The sequence below is a fragment of the Hyaena hyaena genome, unplaced genomic scaffold (assembly GCF_003009895.1).
Source record: "Hyaena hyaena isolate Hyena2069 unplaced genomic scaffold, ASM300989v1 scaffold_36, whole genome shotgun sequence".
Classification (NCBI taxonomy): Eukaryota; Metazoa; Chordata; class Mammalia; order Carnivora; family Hyaenidae; genus Hyaena; species Hyaena hyaena.
In genome coordinates, this window is record NW_024080668.1 from 3,646,528 (window position 1) to 3,652,527 (window position 6,000).

Below are 6,000 nucleotides of genomic sequence, written 5' to 3' on the forward strand. Positions count from 1 at the left end.
GTGTTTCAAAGAGTAGAGGCCTTAGAGTTGACTTAAAATTACTGCCCGCCCCCTGTCTTCTAGTGTGTAACGTACTGAGTCTGAACTTCTTCATTTGTAACACCTGCCTCGTTGCCCTACTGTGGTAACCAGTTCAATAATTATTGTCTGACTACCTACTATGTGTCAGGCAATGTGCTCAGCACTGGAGCTGGGGGAGGTGCAGAGACCAATACCAAGTACTCGATCCATGTTTTTGAATTTTGTTTAATGTTGGGAGGTAGGCCCATAAACAAAGAATTTCAAAACAGTGGGCAGATGCAAAGAGGTAAGCACAGGGTGCCTTAGCAATACAAGGGAAAGGCAAGAGTGCTTTTCGGAGAAAATGGGGGACAAGGTGTTGTGAAGGATGCGGGTCAGTTGGGGTGGGTGTTACTGGACCTGAGAAGTGTGGGGGTAGGAAACAGCGTGATGAGAGCAGGGTATTACTGAAACATAATGTTTGAGACAAGAAGTGATTCGGCTGATGCTGGAGAGTGAATAGAGGCCAAAGTCACCGAGGCCTTATGGGTCATATCAAGAATTTAAGACTTTATCGTACAGGCAGTGGGGTTTTTAAGCAGGAGAGTGACATGGCCAGATCTGAGTTTATATCAATCACTTTAGTGATCGTGTGGGGAGTGGATGTGAGATTGAAAAGTCTGGAATCAGTCCAACTAGGAGGCTGTTGTAATCGTCCAGGTGAGTGATGATGAGCTATCACAAAATAATCATGAGGTGGAGGCCATAGAAGGGAGGCGATGGAGTTTAAATATTAAGGCAATATAAAGGGCAGATTTTAGAGATAGATTGCTGGGGAGAGGGTGGAGTTAGGGTGACTCCAGGTGTCTGGCTTTATTGGATGGGAGGATGACGGTACCGTTGACTAAAATGGGATTCACAGGAGGAGCAGTGTTGGGGCAGGGGTGGAGACGGTGAGTTAGGTCTCACTGGAGATGCCTGTGGTGATGTCTAACATGCAGTTATAGATACAAACCCAGGCTAGGGTAGAGACTTGCGAGTTATCAGGAAGGTGATAGGGAAATACCAACAATGGAAGCTTTTGTCCAGGAGCACTGTGTGGAATGAGAAAAGCAGTAGTTTAAGGACTGATTGGCAGGGAGTCCCTGTGATTAAATGGTGGGTGAACGAGGAATCCAAGGTGGAGACCCACACTGACAGAGAGAGAGTGGCATTGTAGTCACAAGGGAGCAGACAGTTTCAAGAAAGAGTAAGCACTAGGGTCAAATGCAACAGTAAGAAAAGTATAGAAACTATTGCTTGAATTTGGCAATGGGAAGGTATTGATTTTATACCGAAGGGTGGTATATAGGGGATCTGAAGCTGCAATGGAATGAGTTGGGGAGGGGAAGGGAGATGGAGACAGCAAGTATAGGTTTTAGTAGAGAAGGAAGAAGGGAGATAAGATGGTTCTGGGAGACCCAGGGGAAGGAAGGCTTTTGTCTGTTTTTAGATGTTGCGAAACTGGAACGTATTTATAGGCTAAGAGACAGGAAACCCTGGGGAAGAGTGGGGAGGTTGGAAGCTAAGGGGTGAAAGCTGAGGCGGGCAGGTTCCAAGGGTGGAGAACGTAGATGGGGGACTGGCCTAGGGCAGGAGAACCCTCATCCCGGGAGACTGTAGATAAGGAAAAGGAGGAGCACAGAGATCGATCAGAGCATAGTGGGGACTGGAAAGTTCAGCCAGCTCTCACTTTATGGCTTCAATGTTCTCATCAAGATAAGAAGAGATGTGGTACGCCTGTGTGGCTCAGTCAGTTGAGCATCTAACTCCTGAATTTAGCTCTGGTCATGATCTCACAGTTTGTGGAATTGAGCCCTGCATTAGGGTCTGGGCTGACAGCATGGAGGCTGCTTGGGATTCTCTCTCTCTCTCTCTCTCTCTCTCTCTCTCTCTCTTTCTCTCTCTGTTCCCCTCCCCCACTTATTCCCTCTCTCAAAATAAATAAACTTAAAAAGAAAAGAAGATATGTTGTCTGCCAAGACAGATGGTCTTTGGGGTTGGGTGGGGGGACTTGAAGGGAGCTCTAGTGATCAGAACAGTTCCTGAGGAGGGTGGGAGAGAGAGCCTACAAAGCACAAGTTAAAGGATCCTCGATCTGCAGCACTCACAATGCAGGTGCGTTTGGAGGCCACAGTGCTGTTGTAGAGTTTCTTCAGCAGCACTTGGTCTGGGCAGGGGAGGGTAGAAAGCAGATCATGAGATTCATTAGGGTTGGATTTTTTTTTTCCAGAAAAATGAGATTGAAGATAGATGCTTGTGAGAGAATGGTTCAGGTGGTCACCTGTATGGTCTAGGCCAAGCAGGCAGCAAATGAAGGACTTAGGGGACCAGTGGCCTCCATGATGCTGAGGGGCAGGCAAGAGCCACACAGGAAATGGATTGCTGTTTGGGGCTGGGCTGTTGGACTTTGAGATTTCCAATGAGGAGCAATTCTGACAAGGTTCCTGGGAGCGAGAAATCTGAAGGGAATGGAGACGAAGAGGTTTGTGAGCTGTGAGACTATCATGTTTGGCAAGTTACGGACATCCAAGTTACACAGCCAGGTGGTAGATGTAAGGGAGAGGTGAGAGCTCTCAGCCTTCAGTGATGAGATTGGAAGCTGATATAACCATGGGACTGAGTCTCAAAATGACAGACACTTTTATAGGAAGGGGAAGAGTAAAGGTTTGGAAATGGCAATGGGGAGTTAAGGAGACAGCAGCTCCCTTCTTGATCTTGGTGCCAGTGGGGAGTGGGATGTTGACCAATCTCCACAGAAAGTCACAAGGAAGCATTCAGGCTGGACTTGCTGTAGTTTGTGCTAGGTCTGAGGAGGGACGGGGCTTAAATCTGAGATTTCACCATACTTTAGGTCCTAGGGGGTAATTTTTAACCAGTGTGACCTCCACCCCTAGAAAGGCCACTTCTTTCTAATTTGCCCAAGGCACCACAGAGGCTAGTGGTGACCCTGGGGAGTGGAGACCTCGGCAGAGTTGGGTTTCTTCTGAGATCACAGGGAAAAGGTCAGAGATGTAAGGGAGCTCACTAGCCTTTGGGGACTTTGAATGACACACAGGAACTGTTGCTGAGAAAGGGAAAGAAAGAGATGGAAAGAGAGGAAGGGTGGAGGAGCACTGAGGAGTCCTGAAGAGGAGGGGTGATTGGAGGGACTTTCACTGGGGACAGTGACTGGGTCAGCTGCCTCTGAGACATTAATAGACTGGTGATTCCAAGGGTCCAAAGGAAAGCCACTGGCCTCCCGGGACCAGGCTTCAGCTCCACAAGGACCACTGTGGTCCTCGGACGTCTGCATGGATGCATCATGTCACAGGATACTTATTAAAATGCATGTTCCTGCCATTTTACTCAGCTCCAAAGTGATTCTTAAGCACCTTAAGTTTGAAAACCCCTGACTGGGAGTCTTGGTGGTCTTGGGTGCAGAGTGCCTGCTGGCATTCAGTGAAGACTCATAGATACGGCACCGAATACAGGACCTGTCTGGTCAATGATCATTATACCCATTGCGACCCCTTGGTTCTATTGGTGACCTCTGGGAGGGCGTGAAAGCACAGCACCTTAGCGGTCAGAGAGTTATTATCGGCCGATACACATGCCAGTACACATGGGGTGGGGGGCAAATATGGCCTCACTTTTCCCTTCTAGTGCCTCTCAGTCACACTTCTGGGAACCCCCTTCTTGCTCTCATCTCCTCCTTTCGTCTTCCACAGGCCTCTCAGTCTTTCCTGTTCGCCAGGGCCTTGCTGGGTGTCCAAGGGCCAGCATTGTCCTGGAGGCCAGTGGGTGGATGATGGACAGAGGCCAGTGCTGACGGCCTCCCCTAACTTCCTTCAGTCTACACCTTTTCTCTGTATTGCCCAAGGCTCCTCAGAAGTGGGTGGAGGGGAAAAGGAAAGAGAGGTGCGGGAGGACCAAGGCCCCTGGCCACATTGTCACCTGAGTCTTACACTCTGGGTCCACCCCACCCCCCACCCCACTATGGCGGCCATCTCTCTCCAAACCTCCAGCCCTCACTAATCTGAAACACTCCTGAAATTCAAATCAGAATTTGAATTAATTCCATGAAGTGAATGTTTATTTAGCTGAGCCGGCCTTAGATGTTTGGGCAATGAAGATAAAATGCATCAGTGCACAGTAAAGGGGAAACTCAGGGACATGGTGGTATTGTGAGATGCGCCTTAGAGAAAGGAGAAGGGAGACCCAGCAGGGGCTTCGTGCACACATGCAGCGATGGAGCCAAGGGGAAGAGGCCCAGAGGGCCCGGGGAAGGGATAGTTGGTGGGTGGGGAAAAGAGAAGGCAAGTGTATGAAATGACCCTTGTTCTGCCTCCATGTGGGGGGCCGGTTTCCTGAGCCAGACACTCAGGTGGGGTGGTGGGAGATGATCATGAGGTTTGCAGGGTTCCGGAAGGGCAGGAAGGGCATGTGAACATCGGCAAGGCATGAGAAAGTGAAAAACAACAAACCCCAAACGCTTGAGTCTCCCTGCATGTTTGGCCATGTAAGTGAACTGGCTGATGGAGAGCCTGGGATTCTGTCATTGGAAGGTAGTGAGGTGGTTTATTTAATCAAACCAATAAGTTAATACCATTCATTTTAATTCACTATATAGTCCTATAACCTTGTATATGAGTCTCTGTGTTTCTGATGTTCTCAGGCATGCAGTGGACTAATATGGGGGTAGGGGCGGGTGGTGGGTAGAAGTCTTGGCGGCCAGCAACTGTTTTACAACACTGGATAATTGCGAAGGAAGTATGAAATCATTCACCGACAAGACGTGACGAGCATATGAGTAATAATACACCATCCCTGCCCTCCGGGGCTCTCAGGTGATCCAGGAAATAAGTCTTGTGGACAACTCACAGTAGTTTGAGACTGACCCAAAAAGCCATACTGGATGTGGGAAAGCAGCCCCAAGGAAGAACAGGGGAGGGAGGGATTATGTCCAAACATCCTGGGTGTTGGTTTGCTCCCTCCACAGCTAGATTGCAAATTCTCGGAGGGCAAATACTGTACCTTCCTTTTATGTCTCCCATGATACTCTGCATCCGTGTCTGTTCACTATCTGCTCACTCTTCACTTTATCACCTGAAGGTACACCACATGCTCTGTGTATGTGAGATGCATGGTTTTTGTTAAGTGACTGAAATTAACTTTTCCTGTCTTTCTTCCCATTCTTTCACTTCCCTCCTATCTCCTGAAGATTTATATAATAAATCCTTGTTAAAATGAATCATAAAGGGTGCCTGGGTGGTTCAGGCGGGTTGAGCATCTGATTCTTCATTTTGGCTCAGGTGGTGATCTCACAGTTTGAGATCAAGCCCCCCATTGGGCTCTGTGCTGATGGTACGGAGCCTGCTTGGGATTCTCTTTCTCTCTCTCTCTCTCTCCCTCCCCTATTCATACTCTCTCCCTCTCTCAAAATAAACAAATTAAATTAAAAAGTCATGAAATTGTCAATGACATTAGAAGTTCAAGTTCACTAATGATGTATAACATCAGCAGATGTTAATAGAAATAAGATAATTTTCCACATTAATGAGATTGTACGTAGACAGAACTTTTATAAATGATTAAAGGGAGAACCTTGTTCAGCTTTTTGTGGGGAAGACAACCTGATACTATTTGTCAATAGCTTTAAGACGGCAGATCTCCTTCTATCTACGAGTTCAATCTCTATGAATTTACCCTAAGGAAATAATTACTGCTGAGGGGAAAGAAGATAATCACAGCATTGTTCCTGAGAGTGAACACTGAAAACATCTTAGATGCTAACCAGTGGGGCACTGTGTGATTAGTGCCTTGAAGCAACTTATAATAACGTGGTAGAAAAGTATTTGAAAAATGAAATGAGAACATGTTAAAGCAGAATTAAGTTAAAAAAAAATTACCAAAAAACGAGCTCAGAAAACTAGTGTGGTAGGAATTCTCGTTTTTTTTCTAGCTATATGACCTTCGGCA